The 22,657-nt window shown below is 40.8% G+C and overlaps 1 pseudogene; it reads right to left on the bottom strand.

The window, feature by feature from the left end:
• Nucleotides 1-1,040: 1,040 nt before the first annotated feature.
• On the bottom strand, nucleotides 1,041-1,846 carry LOC119815567 (annotated as a pseudogene).
• Nucleotides 1,847-22,657: the final 20,811 nt, after the last annotated feature.

Here is a 22,657-nt window from a genome sequence, read left to right as displayed (position 1 = left end):
TGGAGCTCACTATGTAGAGAAGACTGGCCTCAAACTCACAGAGAGATCTGCATGCTTCTGTCTCTGCCGTGCTAGGAGTCCAAATGTGCACCCCACATGTGGCTTCAATCATCGCTTAATTCATCAAAGCATAGTCTCCCAAGACAACATTTAAAGCTAGTGAGAATGGAGGTTTTCTTTTCCCTGTTTTTTGGTTGTTTTAATATTTTATTCAAGTTTTATTTTAAGTGATGTTAATTACATCATTTGAAGGGGAGGAGCTAATTCCATAAAAATGGAAGACTCTACAATGTACCCATTAAATTGCTAAAATACAGACCGGTGAGGCTTTAACAGAGGCCACACAGGTGTGCACGTGCTTCTCCGCAGTTACCGTCTCGGGACACCAAGCTTGGTTAGGAAGTCACAATTTTACCTGTGGACTAGATACAGATTTACAAAGGGTCCCACACATTCCCAGCTTCCACCTGTGGCCTGACATCTCCAGAGGGCTCCTCCTAGCCCACATCTACAGCTAAAAGGACCCTGTTGGGAGCTGTGAACCCCCAGATTCTGAATTTCTTGTAAACAACTTGTTTTCCCCTGATCTGAGTGCCTACAGCTGCTCTGAGCACGAGACCCTCAGGAGTTCCTGATGGCGGGGGAATGGTTTCTGGTGCGTTTGGCTGGGGCTTGGCTATCCCTATATAAGCCGCCCCTGAACACAATAAAGGGGGCGTTCTTGGGGCATTCCTGTTTCGAGGATGACCCGTGTCTCTGTGTCTTTCTGTGTTACAATCTCCAGCCCCTTGCCTGGTTCACGAACAGTATGGTGGTACATAGAGCGCAGACGGGCGTGGTGTGCCGCAGACCCTTTCTGATGGGGTTTTCTGTTCCACCTCTAAAATGGCAAACACCCTAAAGCCAAGTCATCTTTAGTCTGGAGATCTAATGCAATATCTATCAATTCTTGCATCCCCAACGTACATTAAAAGGTACACTAAATTCTGCAGGTAGCTATGCTGCAAAATAGTTTGAAATTAACGATTTACAATGCTCATTTATGCTTGAAATTCCAAGCTTAGCTCGTGGCTTCCTGCATTGACATTCTTGCCATCCCACACAGCTGACAGAGTCAGTTTGATACCTGGCTTTAGGGCATGAGTGTACCCTAAGTTGACCAGGCTGGAGTTGTTTGATCACTTTGGCCCAAAAGCGGGCATCAGGGTCGACCTGATACTTGGCTGCTATTCCAAAGTGAGCGTTACTGTTTTCTGCTACCCAGGAGAGATGGACAGCAACCTCCAACTTCTTGTTCACCTTCTGGTAAATGGAGCCACCAAACTCTGTCCCGTCTTGTCACCTTAGCATGAACCTGGAATCTACCTGTCTTGTAGCCAACTGTGGAGTTGCTCTGAGTCACTGGGCACTTCAAGGTCTCAAAACTCGTCGGGTACCCAGCCAGTCAGCCCTCATAGCCAAAGGGCCCAGTGAGGTCAAAGTCCGTATCACAGGCCAGGCTGATAGGTTCCCTCCTGCACCCTGTCTTGTTTTTAACACCCCCTCCCTGCCCCCTACCGTTCAGTGTTAGGTGAGAAGGAAGAATCAATGGTCAGCTTGCACGGCGATCTCGGTGCCCCTGGTGTTGTCTGTGTCCCACTTCTCTGTAAAGGTCAAAGTGGGCTCTGTATGTGGTTTCCAGGCTGCCATTCACTTTGGTGGTCCCTGTGTTGGCTGAGCTTGCAAATTCCAGTCTGGTCTCAGATTTCGTCTTCAAATCAAGTTTTATTAAGAAAAAGCCGTAGCCCTTGGTGACGACATCCTTGGCAGGCTTGCCAAGATCGGCATATGTGGGAGGCAGAGCCATGTTCTCAGAGGAAGGGAACGGTAGGATCGGGCAGCTATAGCGGGGGCTGCGGCATGGCGCCTCAGAAGTTTTTCTTTAAATAGCTGTGATTTTTAGAAACAGAATTCTTTCCAGGTCTTTGTAAGACAAAATAACAAATCTTCCTGACGACCCATCTTTTGCTTCGTCTTTCTTCCAATGATGACACTCAATATGAGCTTGCATTCCAGTCTCTCATTGAAGCGTCTAAGTAGATTTCTTCCTAAGCAACTAGCACAAAACGTTATTTTCTTCCTGGAAATCCAGAGAGGAATTATTCTTTCAGCAAGCGCAAGGCCCTTGATATGGTTCTAAGTCCATGCCAACAAACCATGGAAGCTTTGACAGCATGACTTTTTAGAAATTTCCTAAAATATGAGTTAGCCAGAAATATGGTGTGTAATCCTGAGGTTCTGATTTGAACACACAACTGTGGTAACAAGTTGAAAGCTGCACATAAAGGCAGAATTCTAGGCCACTCCCAGATGCACCGGCTTGGGGAGGGGACAGAGGACATCATGGCTCAAATGGCTGTGTGGTACAGTTTACAAATGAGTTTCTGCCACTGTCAGACAGAAGGCCATTTTTCATTAGCGTAATACCTTCCCGGGGAGCCAGAGACTGCCGGTTAAGAACACAATGCAGTGTGGGGCAGACAGGCAAAAGTAGAGGGAAAGAGCTAGTGACTTCTTGCTAATGTGGCTGGGGGGAGGGGCTGGACTGTCATCCACAGGCCTGCTCTGATTAGCTGCTGCTTGTGAGGTTGGAGAGTGATGGGCAGCCCGTGGGAGGGGCAAAGCTCGTGGTCATAACCTTTAGAACAGTGATCTCAGGAGAGATGCTCTTGTTGACACAGTCCAGGTGAGGACAAAACAGAGCGTGCCTGATGTTATTTCATTTCTATTTGAAACCTGGCTAATATTGGCTGGTTCAACAGACACTGATATCCTCGCTGGGACACAGGTAATAAGGGTTCATGGCCTGTGCATGAGGCCCTAAGGAAAGGGTGTGTGCTTCCAAGATGGTGAGGTTGCCTGTGGGGTCCTCTCTGTGGTGTCTGTGTGCCTCCAAATAGATTTACTGATTACACACTCCCAGTGAATGAACAACTTTTGGAAGGTCACAGTGAAGAAGTCACACATAGTTAAGTGACAAGGTGAGAAGACCAGAAGCAAACTGGAGAGATGCTTAAGAGAATTGCTGCTCTGAGTTTGATTTTCAGCACCCATATGGCAGCTTGCAACAGTTTGTAACTCCACTTCCAGGGACCTGAAGTCCTCTTCTCACTTCTGTGGACACCAGATACATATGTGGCGCAGACATCCCTACAAGCAAAAGCACTTATACCCATAAAATACTATATAAAATAATTTTAAAAAGAAGGATAGAAGAAAACGGAAGGCTAATATTCTCCATTTCCAGTAGTTATGTATTGTAAAGCTTAAGATAAAGACAATATAATCACATTTGCCCAGGTACTAGTTTCTAAAACTCAAAATTAAGCCAGGCATGGTGGCAGAGAGATTATGAGTTGAAGGCTAGTCTAGGCTACTAAGATAGTAAGGACCTGTCTTAAAAACAAACAAACAACAACAACAACGAAACAGAAAGCAAAAAACAAAAACAGAAACAAAAACCTGGAGAGAGGATGTGTGGCAAACATCCTTCCGCAAACCACCTATGCATGTACGTTCTGTATCTTCCCAGTTTCCAGCAAAGCCGCCTATGTAAAGTGCACGCACTCGCCCACTCAAGACAGCTTTTCAATTTTGTTTCCTGCTCTTCTTTTAATTACCTTTATTCCATCAGAATAAGAAAACCATTAACAGGGTCTTATATAGGTCTCTATCATTTTCTCTTAAGGAAACCTGGGAAAGGTTTTGTATGAATTATGAAATGTTGTGAAAGTCCTCACATAGCAGGGATAATAAAAAATAAATGTTGTAAAAGTCTAAATCAAGCTTGAAATGACTTTTAAAACTAGACCATGAGGGCAGGGGCACAGCTCAGTTGTAGAGCATTCACTAGCGTGTGCAAGGCACTAGATTCTCAGCGCCACAGAAAGAAAACTTCGTGACATGAACCTGAGAAAGTGTGAATCTTTGACCCTCTCTCTCTGTTTTTCCCTCTCTCTCCCTCCCTCCCTCCCTCCCTCTCTCTCTCCTCTCCCTCCCTCCCTCTCTCTCTATCTCTTTCTCTCTCTCCTCATCCCCCTTCTTCCCTCTCGCCTTTCCCCTTCCCTTCCATAACCAACCACACAAATACCCATTTTCTCTGCATGGCGTGCCTGTCTGTCTCTGTCTTTCCTGCCACAGCTCCTCATGAGTCTGGCTGGCCCGCCTAACCCCCATGCGACTCCCTGCCTGGGACCTGCTGCCCCTGTGGCCCGTGGCCCTTTGCCCACTGCTGCCCCTGTGGCCCGTGGCCCTTTGCCCACTGCTGCCCCTCGGGGAATGGCGCCATTTTATTTTTACCATTACATGGACCACACATTTGTGTGAAACAGTGCTAATCTGTGCAGGGTCAGATGATACCATTTGATTTATAAGGATCCCTCAGACCTTCTGAAGCTTTACTGTCTCTCTGACTACAAGGTGCCAGGAACACCTTGTCACTCTGGAGTTCATGAGACGTGGTTTTTATTGGCCCCAGGATCTCTGGGCATAAACACAGCCTTCTCTATGCTTTCTGCCTCCCTGGAGTAACATGGTTTGTCCAAAATGCATACTAACTTCTGTTTTCCAGTGCTTCTGTCTCAGCCTGCTAGTGTCGTTTATATCAGTGAGTCCCTACATCTGGCTTTCTTATCTGTCTGTCTGTCTGTCTTTTGTAGTACCAGACATGTACTCCAACACTGAGCTAGAACCCAAGGCAAGACTTTTCTGTATGTTTGAAAATGTTTATAACAATATCTTTTATAGCAAATCATAAATTAACAAGAACGATTTGAATCAAGGTGAGAATGATATTTCAGCATTAAGATAGACAGTAAATGTCCTTTGGAATGAAATACGTGAAGTAAAATTGAAATGCAAGGGGGTCACCTGCCAACTCTCTCCTTTTAATACTCTATTTTATTTTTAAATTATGTATATGTATGTGTGTCTCTGTGCGCATATGCAGGTGAGTGCAGTGAATGCTGATGTGCCCAGAGGCCAGAAGAGGGCGTCACATCTCTTGGAGGTGAAGTTATAGGCTGCTCTGAATTGCTTGACACGGGTGCTGGGAACTGAACTCGGGACCTCTGGAAGGGCAGTAACGGCCCTCAACCACTGAGTCATCTCTGTAGCCCCTTGTTATACTTCTGAAAAATTGGGGGGGGGGGGTAGAACCTAGCATGCAAATGGTAAATTAAGACCAGATCTTGTGGTGCACATTTGTAATCCCAGCTCTTGGGGAAGTGGAGGAAGGAGGATTAGTTTTCATTCCCTGTAGTCTTCCATGACCCCACTCCCCCGAAAAAGAAAAAGACAAAAATAGGTGAATGAGTTCTCATCACACTTCCGTGCATGGACGACTATGACAGGATAATGACGTATCTCATGCCAGGGGAAATAAGACGGTCACGGAAAGACAAGCAAAACACAATGCCATTGCGCTCACGTGGGTGTCTAGTTCAGTCACATCCATGCAACTAATGTGACTAGTAGTGACATTAGTAGAAAGTGACCACCTACTTGGGGCGGAGCAAGGAGGCAAACGGCGCTGTTGTTTAATACATATGTAAGATTTAAATGTTGAGAGGTCTGTCAGACAGCAGTATGAATATAATTAGTATCACTGAACCATACTTTTAAAATGATGAAGATGATCAATTTTATGTGTTGTATTAAAAAAGCCATACAGGAAGAAATCACCTAGGGACAGAGAATTATTGAGCTGCTTTCAAAGCCTCCACAGGAAGTGCTCAGAAGATTTGGATATGAAACATTGTGATATATAAACAGCACTGGCTAGTCTGAATCAAGGAACTTGCATTGCAAATTTCACCAATAAATCTTGCATATCTCATAGTGGGAGAGATGAAAAAAAAAATGAATGTTCCAATCCAGGGCAGCACATTTAGTAAAGCCCTTACTCTGTGCACTTTTTAAAATTGAACCTTTTAATTTTAATTACTAAATTTTATATGTATTTCGTGTATTTTCTCTTCTTGCATATGAGTCTGTGTGTGGGGGGAGGGCGTATGTGTTAGATCTACGAGGCAGCCTAAAGAGACAGGTCTCTAATGGTTCAGCAGACAGGACTGTGTTTCTTGGACACACAGTGAAGGAGCAGACTCTTTCTCAGGGGAAGTCGAGCGGTCTGCCAGAGGAAGAGAAAGCTATGACCCTTTGTAGGGATGGGAATGTCTGCAGCACACGTTTTCCTCTGCAGTCTGGCCAGACCCTCTCCTGGAGCTGCCTAACCAAGACAGACAACCTATCATTCCAAACCCTGAAGGAGTAGAGAAATGTGGAGTGGGGGGTGGAGATCCTTTCTTAGCCATTTCCTGCTGAGGAGCATCCTTGTTGGAGGTGGGTGGTCTCAGTTCTACCCCTTTCGCTGCCTGGTGGACTAGCTTGCAGCAGCATGGCTCAGAGGGAAATCTGCGGAGTTGGTGTACTGTGACTTTTTCCTGAGGGGTTAAGGGAAAAGACACTCACATAGTCTCTTGATCGTTTCCTTCTTTATTCTTCTATATTTTCTATCCAGAAATGTCCCCTCGGTCTCTCTCGATGTTTTCCTTCTAATTCCCTTAATGTTTTTCCTTCTAATGCTCTCATTCTTGATTTTTTTCCTTATAACTCTATTTTTATTCTTCTTTATTCTCTCTATTTTTCCTCTACAGCTTATATACCCCAAGAAAATCTTTTAGGCAATATATAAATTACAGTGTTGTTATATTCTGTTCTTCAAGTGTATGAGCATAATGAATATAGATATAAACATGTTTTTCATCTTCCTTACATGATTAAAACAAAATTGTCCCAAGAATTTACACATATTTGCATCTAAGTAACTTGTTATAGATTAACAGAGTGTTTTTTTTTTTTCCCGGAGCCATTTCTTTTACTGGCAGGCTGCATATTCAGTTACAAAGAAAGAATCAATTACTTTATTACTTATCTTGGAAGGTAGTCTTATAAGGAATCACAAACCTAAAGTTTTATACATGAAAAACAGTCAGTCAGCTCTACTTTAAATCTACCCACTCATCAACAGTTTTTTCTATCAGGAGCTTGAGGGCAGAAATGAGTACAAGGAATTAATCATCTTCTTTTATTACCAATCAATCTTAGCAAGGAAAGTATGTCAGCTAATAACGATTGGTCTGCTTTGTACTTTTGATTCTAAAACAATGAATCTATAACTCAGCTAGGTGTCCTTATGAACTTTAGATTGTTTTCTAGAGTTTTTTCGTCTCAAAGATATTATCAAAATATCTAATCTAACCTGAAGTTATTTTTTTAAAAGATTTATTTATTTATTTACTTATTATGTATACAGTGTTCTGCCTGCATATATTCCTGCAGGCCAGAAGAGGGCATCAGATCTCATTGTGAGCCACGATGTGGTTGCTGGGAATTGAACTCAGGACTTGTAGAAGAGTACCCGTGTTCTTAACCTCTGAGCCATCTCTTCAGCCCCCACTAATCTGAAGTTATTTTAAGGCTTTGTTTCAGCTACAATGCACACTGAAACCTGTGAATGCATCTTTCCTTTCTTCATTCATTCATTTCATTCATTCATTTAATTAAGATGAAAAGAATTCATGCCAGCCTGGCTCCTGAGACTCAATTGTTTTCCTTAGTTATTAACCTGAACTGCGACCTATGCAGCTCCTGAGATGAAACTCATAGGCCCTAGCTGTGTAACATTTTCTTGCCTATGTTTTTAGTCATTAAAACTCTACTTAAACTAACATTATTATTATCAATGAGAGTACAGCTTAAGAAGAAATCACCTTCATAATAATCCACAGGTTAAAATGCCCAGTAGAACAGGATGTTTCTATGAGATGAACACACTACATTACAGGCAGTGGGGATCTCCCCACACCCGTTCACACCATGCCAGGTACCAGAGAAAGATGGCAGCAGCAAACACATAAAGGCACAGCAAAAGAGAAAGATATTCTGGAGTCTGTGGTCTCTACAGATTTGTCTATGGAGGGGCCTTGTCTACCCGAGATCCACCCATCAGGGATTTGCCTCCTGGTGGGCTGGCACCTCAAACTTCAGTTGCCACCTGCTACTCCTCTGACACGACCACCTCATACTCCCTTGAAGAGGGGTCCTGTGGTGACAGCAACAGAGTTGTAGCTTGATCAGCTGGGATGGATCATGTGACTGCTGTCCTGCATTCCTGGAAAATTATTGAAAGGTAATTTTCTTTCAGGGCTGTAAGCAGATGTTTTGGTTTCAGTGTAAAACCGAGAGATTGCCCAGGAAGGCGGAGGAAGGGGTAGGGTAGAGGTAGGAGAGACAGAGTGAGCCAGTGAGAGGAAGTGGGGATAGAGCTGATTGAGGTGACAATGACTAGTCCCATTGCCAAGGGTGCTGTGCTGAAATGAGCCAGCAGAGGCATCGGGGAGCCACAGAGCCTTGAAGGAAGGGAACGGAAGAATATAGAGGACATGTGTAAAGAATTGTATCTGGCCTGGGATGAAAGGGATGAAGGTCCGCTGTAGCCAGAGATTCTCCACAGCATCTAAACATTCTTTGCAAATGTATCAGTAACAGCTGGAGCTGTCGTAGGGTGAGAGCCACTGGGAGAGCCTATGTAGAACATTTTGTTTGGGTATAGGGGAAGTTCAGTAAACGCAACATTTAAAAGACAGGGTGAAACCTAAGTATGGGGATAATAAGCAGGAAAGTGATTACGGGGAAGAGCCAGAGTGGGAAGGAACCAGAGGCCCATACATAGGAGGAGGCTTATGGTCGGATTTCTGTCTGGTCCCCATGTCTTTAAGGCCCATGTCAAACCAGTTAGGATTCTGGTGTGCAGAAGCAGCAGAGAACAGAGGGAGAGAACGATGCAGAAGGTCAGAGAAGCAGAGAGGAGTGTTGAGCTGAGAACCCAGAGTCCCAAGAGTTACTTATCTTTAGCTCTGATGCACCTATAGAAAATTCTTACTAATTTTCTGTTCTTTAATCCCTACCCCTCTATCCAGTTTTCTCTCTCTTCTCTCCAGTTTTCAAAACTCTAAATTCTTTTTCTAAAGTAAATTAACAGTTTTACCATCTTTTTTAAAAAGATACTTTAGAATTCCAATTAAAGTAGGCTGCCCATTCATGATCTTTAGTTTCATTACTCAGAATTTCAATTTGCTGTGTGAAACATAAAACTGAACTATTTGGGAATATTGCGCACTTAAAAATATTTGTGAGCTAAATTATCATAATTATCAAACAATACGAGCTGGAGTGCCGAATGGAGGGTTGTTCCCCATTGAGTGTCTTTCATTTTTCCTGGAAGTTGCAACCTCCTCTTATCGGTTGGAGGGGTTTATGCTCAGGTCAGATCCAGGCACTGAACTTGAGAGGCCCCCCCCCCCCCATGGCTCTCACCTTCAGACTGACTCCTTGCATTGTAGCCCTGGTTCATCCTGCACATTTGCGGGAATGTGAGGGGTTTAAGGCATTGGGTGTCAGCCTCTTTTGTGTATCTACCTGTTTGGACCAATAAGATTCCTTGTAGTCTAGGTATGCTGTCTTGGGCTTTCTGAAGAGGCCATTGCACATCCCGGGAAGTCCCCTCTGATATCCTCCCCCCGTTGGGCTGAAGAGAATAAATGCCTCTTCAGCATACTTAAAATCAGGCACTCAGAGCATTTCTAAACTAAAAGAATCAACTTTTGATAGACAGGAGAGAATCCAGACAGAAATAGAGAATCAGATATTGAAGGAGTGGCAGGGGAAAATGTCCAAATGCTAGTAAATAAATATACACGCAACACACACACATACACACACACACATGCACACATGCACGCACACACACACATACACACACATACACACACACACACACACACACACACAGAGAGAGAGAGAGAGAGAGAGAGAGAGAGAGAATTTTCAATAACTTGAAAGAAATCAATGGATATAGACCAAATCAGAAGAAGCGCCAGGCTCCAGACAGAACTCACCAACTTCTGCCTGAGACAGCAACACAGACAACTGAGTATGAAGGGCCCATGCTGACACAGTGTCACTCTGGATGACTCACCTGGTGCAAGGAGATCATCCTTGGTACCACACTTCAGACCCCAAAACTGTTGACAGAAACATAACTTTAATTTCAAAAGGAATAAAGTAATTTAATCTGAGCCAAATATGAGTATTCATGTCCCAAGAACATGGGCTCAGTTTACCTGAATAGCATGTTCCCACATGGAATTGGTTACATAGACCTTTATAGTCACAGAACAAAAGAATAAATTCAAATGTGTAAAAACTTACATTGGAAAAAAGCCTCTTTTTTTTGAGTTTTTTTTTTTTTTTGAGTTTTTAAGCTTTGGAGCCTGTCTTGGAATTAGCTCTTATAGACCAGGTTGGCCTCGAACTCACAAAGATCCAACTAATTCTGCCTCCCAAATGCTGGGATTAAAGGCATGCACCACTACGACACAATTGGAAAAAAGCCTTCTCAACCTTCTGTTCAAACTGGACTAAAGACCTCAATTTAGAACCAGGAACACCGAAGCCACCAAAACAAAGCACTTCAGGTCATGGGCATACGCAGGATTTTCTTATTCTAACCTGTTTTATTACCATATATGAATTATGTAGAACACTGTGTTTGATTATGACAGCTTCATACATGTCTATAATGAGTTTTGATGACATTCACACCTCGTTATCCCCTCCTGTCCCCTCCTACTCTTACTGGTCCCTGTCCTCTTCCCAACTGTTCCCTCTTCTACTTTATTTTTTTCTGGCTGAGTACATTTAGTTAGGGTTGATCGCAGGAGCATGGGCACTTTTAACAGCAGCTACACCGCTGAAGAAAATGTCCTTTTCTCTCCCTACCAAACATTAGCTGTGTATAAATGTTCGGGAAGAGTTAGGGTCCCATCAGTCCTTCCCTGCTCATGACAGACAAATTTTCTGTACATCTTGTGCAGTAAATCGTAGCTGCTGTGAGCTCAAGAGTGCAAGAGGCAGTCAGTTCCAGAGGTCAGTGCTCCACAGTGTGGCCTGCCGTCCTCTGGCTCTTCTATTTCTTCTGTTCCTCTTCTGTGATGTTCCAGGAGCCTCGCGGTAGCTGATATAAAAATTCCCCCTTTATAGCTGAGCACCCAGCAGTCTCAGGTGCTCTGCACTTGGATCAGCTATTGAGTCTCTGCGGTCACGGCTGAATCTGCAAACAGGCTTCTCTAGCCGGAGCTGACGGGAGCAGGGATCTATGGGCAGAAGGACAAGTTTTCAGAAGGCAGTTGGATGGGTGCATCATTCCCATTTAGCAAAACCACATCAGTAGTTTCCCCACTAGGGTCGATGAGCTCCTGCATTAGCAAATTGATGATACCAGGCCTGGCTCCCTTCTCGTAGAATGTGCCTCAAATTGAAGCAGAAGACACTGGTTACCCCATAGGAGCCTTGCTAGTCTTCCATCAGTCTTCAGCAACTGCATCTTACCATCTGGTTCTGGTGGGAAGCCAATAGCAGTGCCCGGCGATTGGGGTAGACCAAGGACTTTCTGACTAGGCTCCAGTGGCACAGGGAATAGCACCAAGAATCGGCAAATGGGATTATGTAAAATTAAAAAAAAAAAACTTCCATATAGGGAACAGACTTCCTACAGAAGAGACTTCCTACAGAATGGGGGAAACCTTTGCCAGCTGCCAGGCTTCAGAAAAGAGGTTAATATCTGCACTATACCAGGCCTGCAAAAGTCAAACTATGGTGATGTTTTGTTTTTGATCTAACAAATAAAGCTTGCCTGAAGATCAGAGTGCAAAACTAGCCATATTAGTCAACCATATAGGCAAGAGAGTGGTGGCACACACCTTTAATCCCAGAAGCCACACTAGTTAGCATAAGGGCCAGGAGGTGGTGGTGCATGCCTTTGATTCCAGAGGAATATAAGGCGGGATGAGACAGGAACTTGCTCTCTTTTCAGCCTGAAGATTTCATAGAGGTAAGAGCTCTCCTAGTGGTTGGTTGCTTTGCTTCTCTGATCTTTCAGCTTTCCCCCCTTATATCTGGCTCTAGATTTTTATTACTAAAACCAACTAGAATTCATGCTCTATCTGGTACCCAACTTTTGGGGTATGAATTCACAAAAAAGCTGTTTGTCTGTGGCTTTGTAGCCACAGTCATAGGCTGGAGCTACACACGTCAGGAGTCTTCACCCTACTGGCTAGGTTTTTCTTTCTGCTCTCCTGGTGGGCTTTTCCTGAATCCCCTTCTTGGACTATGGCCAAACTAGGTAGCTACCTCGAAATACAGTCAGGTGTTTTACAACAAGTTTCACATCTTCAGCAGCAGATGCTGCAGATTTAGTGAGAAATTTGGAATTCTTAAGTAGTTAAAAGGGAGAGATTTTTTTCCACATGAAAAAAAATGTAAGACACGATTATGATAGAGAAAGTTAGGTCTCTGTATGATTAGTAATGCATGATTTAAAAATGGAACAATTAGTCTCTGCTTCAGGTCCTGTTTCTAGGTTTGTGCCCTGAGTCCTGCCTTGATTTCCCTTTGTGATGGGCTACAGTTGTAAGCTGAAATAAAACTCTTTTCACTCCAAAAAAAGGAACAATTAAATGAAGGGATAATCAATTTAACTGGGATTGACATACTATTAATTATCATTTTGGTAATCCTTGTTGTTTTGATAATTCTTGGTTTATCTTTTAAAAAGTTGTTTGATTTGACTGCTAAGGTAGAGGTCTTAGAAAATCTTTAATAAAACAGATTATATAGATATTCAGACCCAGATAGAGGAATTTAGTGAAGAACCAATTTCAGCATCACATTATAAGGTTAGAGAGGAACTGCCTAAGGTTTTCAAACAAACAACCTTAATATATCCAGTAACCTTACAGGAATTGCCCAATGATGGAGGCTCTGTAAGAGCTGACTGGACTCCTGTGCCAATGTTAGATTTAAGGGGAGTCAAGGAAGTGGAAGTCTCATATGGCATACGTTCACCTTTTGTGAAACAAATGTTCAACTTTTGGTCAGTTTGTAATAGAATTACCACTAAAGACCGGATAAACTTGGTTAAAGCTGTTTTAGAGCTTGGTCCACAATTACAATGGAATACCTGGTTCAGAGAAGAAACTAAGACTCTAGAACAATGGAGTAAGGCTAGAGATATGGAAATCTCCCAAGATCAACATCTTGGAGAAGGAGTTTATGCTACTATAAAAGGCCAATATGAATATTTCCATGCAGCAGATATATGCCATGCAGGAGGTTTATGGCATGCAGCAGGTTTGAATGCTTGGGACAGAATTGGAGAAGTAGGAAAGAAAATTAGTCATTTATTAAAGTTTTATACTTCTCAAAGGAAGCCTTCATGAATTTCTTACAAAGATTGGTATCAGCAGTAAACAAAATGATACCAAATTCAGAAGCCAGACAAATAATAATTGAATCTCTGGCTTTTGAAAATGCCAAGTCTCTATGCATAAGGATAATTAGTCCATTAAAGGCAAGATCAAGCCCCCTTGGAGGAATGGATCCAAGATACAATCAATACTGAATCTCATGACCCTAATGATGCTTAGATAGGAGAGATGATTTCCAGAGGTTTGAGGAAAAATCAAAATGTCAAGTGTTTTAATTGTGGCAAACAAGGTCACTTTAAAAGGGATTTGTAAGTGAGGCATTCCTAGAAACAATGTTTTCTCTAAGCAAAATCCAAACAGAACACCCCTCCCTTCTTGATTGTGCAGAAAGTGTAGCAAAGGCAGGCATTTGGACTAATGGATGCAGATCAGCAAGAGATACTCAAGGTAACCCTTTGCCATTGGGAAACTCCTTGAGGGGTGTCTCACAGGCCCCTACGCCACATCTGGTCTGATTGTTTCCTGCCATCATAGAGGAAACTCCTTCCCAGAGCAATTAAGGAACCTAATGCCTTTTGTAAGGAACCATACTGCTCTGGATAATAGAACAGCTATAGAAAAGAGGGCAAAAATTCAGGAGAAAACATAAAGCAAGTATTTTGGCAAACTTCTATAAATGAACAAAGACCAAAATTAAAAATACAAATAAGTGACATCATTGAAGGTCTGGTAGGCATAAATGTGGATGTAACAATAATCTCACCAGAATCTTAGCATCCAAATTGGCCTCTATCAGAGGTAAATGTTCAACTTTTAGGAATTGGAACTTTATCTCAGGTAAAACAGAGAGTGAGATGGGTCAAATTTGTAGGTCTGGAAGGACAGAGAGGAATATTAAAGCCATATGTGGCTAACCATAGCAATGAATTTGTTGGGATGTGATTTGTTGCAGCAATGGAATACTCAGATTAATATTCCCCTAATCTTAGAAATAGACCATAAATTAGCATATGTTACTGGGAAAAATATTACAAGACATTATAAAGAATAGTCACCAACCGTTCAGGTTGTGCAAGAACAGGGCATCACAGCTGCTGATCTTCCAAAGGCACCAACAGCCCTACCTTTAAAATGGTTAACAGACAAATCTGTATGGCTTGCACAATGGCCTTTAACAAGAGAGGAACTGCAGGCTTTTTTTTTTTAACAGCTTGTACAGGAGCAACTAAATCCTCAACATATTGAAGAATCAAAACCCCTTGGAATTCTCTTATATTAGTTGTTAAAAGGAAATCTGGAAAATGGAGAATGGTAACAGATTTAAGAGCTGTTAATAAGGTGATTCAGCCAATGGGCTCTCTACAGTCTGGCATTCCTTTGCCTTCTCTGTTGCCTAAAGAATGCCTCTTGTAGTTACGATTTAAAAGATTGTTTCCTTGCTATACCTTTACAAGAAAAAGACAGAAAAATTGGCCTTCACAGTGCCTACTTACACTATCTCTCAGCCTACTAAGAGATATCAGTGGGAGATTCAACCACAGGGAATGTTAAATACCCCACCCTGTGCCAATATTTTGTAAGTCAGCCATTGGAAATAATACATAAGCAATTTCCTCAATCTATAGTTTATTATTACATGAAAGACATCTTATTAGCTGATTCAAACACAGATACTTAGAAAGTATGTTTGAAGAAGTAAAGAAAGTCTTGTCTTCTTGGGGATTAAAAATTTATTCTGAAAAAACACCAAGATGGGATTCTATTAATTATTTAGGCTATGAAATGGGTTCACTAAATATTAGACCTCATAAGGTACAGATTAGAAGAAATTGATTGCAGACTCTTAATAATTTTCAAAGACTACTAGGAGGAATTTCCAATCTATGACCCACTTTTGGAATAAAACCCAATGAACTGATTAATTTAAACAAAACTTTAGATGACTATAAATAGCCCCAGGAAATTATCATATGATAATTAAATAGTCCCAGGAAATTGTCATATGATGCTGAAAGAGAACTGACTTTGATGGAGGAGAAATAAAAGAAGGCACATATGGGCCTGAAGCTTAACTGCATTATGGTCATATTGCCCTCTAAGCATTTCCCTACAGGAATTTTTTTTCCCCTAACAGGAATTTTAATGCAGAGGGAAGATGTTATTTTAGAATGGATCTTTTTACCATGTAAACTGAGTAAAAAATTAAAAACTTATGTGGAAAAGGTGTCTGAGTTAATTCTAAAAGGAAAATTGAGACTTCATCAATTAGCAGGAATAGTCCCAGCAGAAATTATAGTACCTTTTAATAATGATGAAATTGACAAATTATGGGCAGAAAGTGAACTCTGGAAAAAAGCTTGTCATAATTTTTTTGGAGAGATTAACAATAACTATCCCAAAAGCTGAAGAATTCAACTTATAAAGAGAACTAGGTGGAGTCTTCCTCACATTGTATGGGAAACACCTATAACTGGAGCCCCTACATTCTATACTGATGCAAATAAATTAGGAAAGGCAAGCTACAGATCAGAAAATCCATGTAAAATGGAACAAAGCCCTTAAGATTCTGTCCAAAAGCCATAATTAAATGCTATTCTAAAGGTACTAAGGGGTTTTTAAGGAACCTCTCAACATAGTTACCAATTTACAATATGCAGAAAGAGTTGTTTTGCATATTGAAACTGCTGAATTTATACCAGATGATACAGAATTGACTTTATTACTTATTCATTTACAAGATATAATCAGGAATAGGAATCATTCCATATACATAACACAATTCAATCCCATATGGGTCTGCCAGGTCCTCTAGCACAAGGTAATGCATAAATTGATCAATTATTGATTGGAAATTTGCTGGAAGCCTTAGAATTTCATAAAACGTCATGTCAATAGCAAAAGTTTAAAAGAAGAATTTTCTATCATGGGGCAACAAGTTAAAGAAATTACAAGGAAATGTCTTTCTTGTTCTTTATACAGCTAAATACCACTACCTGCAGGAGGAAGTAACCCAGGGTATTCAAAAGAATGAAATCTGGCAGATAGAGGTGTTCCATTTTGTAAAATTTGGATAACTAAAATATGTACACCATACCATTGATACCTATTCAGATTTCCAGTGGGCAATTGTTTTGAGCTCAGGAAAGGCTGATTCAGATCACACATTTTCTAGAAGTTATGACCATCATGGGTATGCCTGTATAAATAAAGACAGAGAATTCTCTAGCATATGTCTCTAAGAAAATGAAGCTTTTTTGCTTATTATAATATAAAGCATATTACAGGTATACCATACAATCCTACAGGTAAGACAGTTATAGAAAGATCAAATCAAACTCTAAAGGGTATGTTAAATAAAAAGAAAGTAATGATTAAGACCCTCCCAGAAACATATTGCATGATGCTTTTTTGAATTTTCTAAATGCAAATGAGAAAGAAACAATAACTGTGGAGAGTCATTGAATAATAGAAAAAAACTATGAAATTACATCAGCTGATATAATTAAAGATAGGCTGACCTCAGAATGGAAATCAGGACATGTGTTATGTCGGGGAGGGGTTTTGTTTGTTTCCACAGGAGAAGAAAAGCTATGGATACTGTAGATGGAGCGGCAGGGCTACGTCCTGCCACCCGGCTAGCTTTACACCCGAAATAATTATACGGAAACTGTATTCTTTTAAACACTGCCTGGCCCATTAGTTTCAGCCTCTTATCAGCTAATTCTCACATCTTGCTTTAACCCATATTTAGTAGTCTGTGTAGCACCACGAGGTGGTCACTTACCAGGAGAGATCTTAACCTGTGTCTGTCTTGGAGAGGAGAAGCATGGCAACTGACTATGGAGACTGCCTGAAGCGTCTGCCTTCTCTGTTCCAGAATTCTGTTCTGTCTACTCCGCCTACTTAATTTTCTGTCCTATTAAAGGGCCAAAGCAGTTTCTTTATTAACCAATGAAAGTGACACATAGACAGATGACTCTCCTCCATCAGGATACCATCAAGGTTAATAAAGATTTGATTCCAACAAGAGATACCTCTTAATTAGAAGAGATGATAGTTCATCAAACATGGCCATTTAATCTAAACTAACCTATAAAACTAACAAATGCTTTCCATTTGATCAGATATAACTTGACAAAAGAGAATCTCCATGAAATTAGGGTTGGGGTAGGGTTTTGTTTTTGTCTTTTCAGAAGAATAAAGGTGTCCAGCTAAGGAATCCAAAGACCACTGGACAAATGAGACATCTTGTAAACAGAAATTATATTTTGTTTTCTGGCCACCTGGACCTGAATAATCACACAGAAACTATATTAATTATAACATTGCTTGGCCAATGGTTTATCTTATCTAGCTCTTACATCTTAAATTAACCCATTTGTATTAATCTATATTTCATCATTCATTACTGTGGCTCCCCAGTAAGGTTCTGACGTCTTTCTCCTTCAGAAGCTACATGGCATCTCTCTGATTCAGCCTTCTTTTCTCCTCTATCTCTGCTTAAATTTCCTGCCTTGCTATATTCTGCCCTGCCATAGGCCAAAGAAGCTTCTTTATTAACCAATGATAATAAAACATATTCACAGCATACAGAGGAGCATCCCACATCAACATCTGAAGAAAAAGGACAAATCATCCAGAAAAAATATCCCAAGAAAACAGAGTAAATTGGCCTATTGATATATCACATTTTCAACAAGATAAAATTTTATAAATCTTCCCAAATGTTTGTTAGCCAGGAATATGTCTAAGACATTGGCCAAGCAGTGTTGTAATTAATATGGTTTCTGTGTGATTAGTTCAGATCTGGGCAGCTGGGAAACGAACAAGCAGCCTCTGTCAATATTTTCTGTTTCCATGTGAATTCATTGTTAACAATGGTGCAGAGATTTTGGGTTGGATAATATTGAATCTGTAGATTGATTTTGTAAGATAATAATTTTCACAATATTAATTCTTATAAATCATGATTATGGGAAGTCTTTCCATTTTCTGTCTTCCTTGATTTATTTCTTCAGTGTTTTAGACATAAAAATGTAGCGATCTTCCATGTCCCTGGCTAGGTTTATTCAAAGTTTTTTCAGGCTATAGTGTAGGGGATTGTTTCTCTAATTTTTTTCTCAGTATATTTGTCATTGGTATAGAGAAAGGCTACTGACTTTTGTATATTAATTTTGTATCCTACCACTTTGTTGAAAGTGTTAATGAGTTATGGGAATTTTCTGGTGGTGTCTTTAGAATTTCTTTTAAACCATATCTGCAAATATATACTTTCTCTTCTTTTTCTGTTTGCATTCCTTTTATGTCCTCATCTTTTTTATTGCTCTAGATGAGACTTTCAGCACTGTGAATAGACGTTGAGAGGTTGGACACCCTAGTCTTGGTCCTTATTTTAATGGAATACTTCAGGATTTTGTCCACTTAGTTTGGTGTTAACATAGTTTGTTATATATAACCATTATTATTCTCAAAATAGCTGTTGGACCCTAAAGTCCAATCACCGGGGAGGAGTCGCCCCAAGAGACCACTCTCACACCACAATTGATGTAAAAGCAAGAGGATTTTTATTTACTATTGCGACAGAGCCCTTCAGCCTCAAGAGGAGAAGGATCCCGAATAGCTGTAACAGGCTATTTTTGTAGAAATAGAAGGGGAAATAAGGGTGGGGGGAACCTGACGGTTATTTTTCAACTATCATGATTGGCTTATTCAAAAGGCTACTGGGGCCGGGCGCAGTGGCGCATGCCTTAAATCCCAGCACTCGGGAGGCAGAGGCAGGCGGATCTCTGAGTTCGAGGCCAGCCTGGTCTACAAGAGCTAGTTCCAGGACAGGCTCTAGAAACTACAGGGAAACCCTGTCTCGAAAAAACCAAAAAAAAAAAAAAAAAGGCTACTGGACTGAGCCAGGGTGGGAGAGTAGTTGCCAGATCAGACGGGGTAAGAGGGAACATTGGAAGGTTACTTTGACCCCTTCCCAGGGACTGAGTTAGAGCATCTGTGGGTATCTGTGGGTTATCTTGTCCCAGTTCCAGGAATGGAGCTCTATTTGGAGAACATTCACAAGGACTCAGGGAGATAGAAAGTCCCCAACATTCTAATACATGCAGTTGCAGTTGTTAGGTTCCTGGGGGAGGGGAGAAAGCACCAAGGCTGAGAGGCCTCAGAAATGGCCTCAGAGTTGTCAGAAATGGCTTTAGAGTTATCCTAGAGTTCTACATAGCCTCCCAAGGTGATCCCTCTATCCTTATTCTCTCCAGAACTTTCTTTAATCATGAAAGGATGCTATATTTTGTCAATGGCCCAACGTTATGTTTCTAAGATGATCACATAATTTTTTAGTCTATATATATGATGTACTATATTTATCTCTATGCCATTGTTGAATCATGCATGAATCCCTGGAGTAAAGCAAACTTGATCATGGTGAATGATCTTTTAAATGCATTTCTATATTTAGTTTGCAAGTAATCATTGAGAATGATTGTAGATATATTCATTAGTAATATTCATCTACAGTTTTCATGTTTGTTGTATCTTTATCTAGTTTTGACTTAGATTAGTATGGGCTTTGTAGAAGAAGTTTGTTTTTCTATTTGATGCACTACCTTGAGAAACTTTGGCTGAATTTTTTTAAGATCTCAAACTATCCACCGGTGAATCCAACTGGGCTTTGAAGTCATTTGTAAAATTACTATTTCTCTTTCCTTGTTATGGGTCTGTTTAAAATATTTATCTCACCTTGGTTTAACTTTGGTAGGTCAGCTGAATCAATAAATTTATCCTAAAACTTCCTTTAGGTTTTATGACTCAGTGAAATACAGGTTTAAAAAAGGTATATTATTAGGATTTTCTAAATTTTGTTGTTACGTGTTGTAATGTTTTCCTTTTCCTCTCTAATTTTATTAATTTAGGTCCTTTTTGTTTGGCTTGTTTTTGCTAATTTATTTGTTTAGGAATTTGCCAGTCTTATTTATCCTATCAAAGAATGAATTCTTTGTTTCTCTTAGTCTTTGTTTTGTTTTTTGTCTATTTCCATTTTATTACTTTTCTGCCCCCATCTTTCTATTTATTTAATTATTTTTAATTTTAAATATTCCAATCACTGTTTCCCCTCCCTCTTCTCCTCCCAGGCCCTTCCCACATCCTCCCCTCTCCCTGTCCCCCATCCTCCTCTTTTTTCTTCAGAAAAGGGCAGGCCTCCCATGTATATCAGTCAGCTGTGGCATTATCAAGTCTGCCCCAGTCTTAATTATTTATTCCTGCCTACTGCTTTTGGGTTTGGCTTGTTCTTGTTTTTTCAAAACCTCCATTAAGTACATCATTAGGATTTTTTCCACTTTGTTTTGTTTAGACAAGAATTTACTATTTAGTGCCTGCTGGCCTGAAATGTATTGATATTTCATTTGTTTTTTTTTTTTTTAATAAATAAAGCTTGCCTGAAGTTCAGAGAGTAAAACAGCCTCACTGATCAGCCTTACAGACCAGGCACTGGTGACACACACCTTTAATCCCAGTAGCCACGCTAGTTTGCAATAGAAGCTGGGTGGTAATGGTGCACGCCGCCGTTGATCCCAGCTCTAGGGAGGAATGTAAGATGGGAGGAGACAGCTCTCATGCACAGTCTCATTCTGAGATTCCTGGAGGCAGGATCGCCATTTCGAACTGAGGTAGAGGTAAGAGACAGTGGCTGGCTGTTTTGTTTTTCTGACCTTCAGGTTGAACCCCAGTTTCTGTCTCTGGGTTTTTATTAATTGTGCTACACTGAAACTTGTTGTGTAGACCAGGCTGGCCTAGCACTCACAGAGGTCCACCTGCCTCTGCCTTATGAGTGATGGTATTAAAGGTGTGTGCCACCACACCTGGCCTTTCTGATTTTTTAATGTGGGTGTACAGAGCTATAAACCCCCTTCTTAGGACTGCCTTCATTGTATCCTATCAATTTTGGTATATTGTGTTTTTATTTTCATTGTGTTCCAGGGATTTTTTTTATTTCCTTCTTGATTTCTTCAATGACCCTTACATCATCCAAGACCGTGCTGCTTAATCTCCATGTTTTTCTGCATTTTCTGTAGTTTCTCTTGTTGCTTATTTCTAGCTTTATTTGATTGTAATCAGATAGAATACAAGAAGTCATTTCAAATTTTCCATATTTGTTAAACACTTGCTTTGTGTCTCAATATGTGACTTATTTTCAAGAATGCTCCAGAGGATACTAAAAAGAATGTGTGTTTATATAGAATAATTTTTAGATGTCTGTTAGGGTTATCTGATCTTTGATGTCATTTAGCTCCAATATTTCTCTATTTTTTCTCAGAAAGCCTGTTCTTTAGTGAGAGTGGGGTATTGATGCAATCTACTTTTAGTATGTTGGGATTAATCTTGCCTTATGTTTAGTGGTTGTTGCTTTATGAAACTGGACTCACTTGAGTTTGGTGTATGTGTATTTAGAATTGTAGTATGCTGTCAATTGATCGCTTCCTTGATCTGTATGAGGTGACCTTTGTACCGTCCATACTACTACATGTACTATGGTACCACACCTGTAGTGTGGAGCCTGCTCTACAGGACCATTCCTGAGCCGGGCAAGGGCCTGGAGATTTAAACACACAAAGACACACAGACCGAGACACGGGTCATCCTTGAAACAAGAATGCCCCCTTTATTGTGTACCAGAGCCGCTTATATATGGATCCTTAACTGATAGCCACGCCCCAGCCAAACCCACCAGAAACCACTCCCCTGTCATCAAGAACTCCTGAGGGTCTCATGCTCAGAGTAGCTACAAACACAGGAAAAACAAGTTGTTTTGCTCAGAACAGCTGCAAGCATAACAGGTCGTTTACAGGAAATTCGGGGTCTGGGTCCACAGCCCCCAACAACCTTTATATCTTTTGATTAGTTTTCGTCTGAAGTATATTTTGTCAGATATTGGATTGGTGATACTTGCTTGTTTTCTGGTTCTGTTTTCTTGGAATTCCTTTCTCCACCCTTTCACTGTAAGGCAGTATCTGTATTTGTTTTTTTTTTAAATATTTATTTATTTATTATGTATACAATATTCTGTTTGCATGTATGCCTGCAGGCCAGAAGAGGGCACCAGACCTCATTACAGATGGTTGTGAGCCACCATGTGGTTGCTAGGATTTGAACTCAGGAGCTTTGGAAGAGCAGGCAATGCTCTTAACCACTGAGCCATCTTTCCAGCCCAGCAGTATCTGTATTTGAAGGTGAGATATTTCTTGTATGTGGATCCTGTTTTCTAATCCAATCTGCTAATCTGTGTCTTTTGA

Source organism: Arvicola amphibius, chromosome 5 (assembly GCF_903992535.2).
Source record: "Arvicola amphibius chromosome 5, mArvAmp1.2, whole genome shotgun sequence".
NCBI classification, from domain to species: domain Eukaryota; kingdom Metazoa; phylum Chordata; class Mammalia; order Rodentia; family Cricetidae; genus Arvicola; species Arvicola amphibius.
This window is presented reverse-complemented; position numbering and strand designations above follow the sequence as displayed.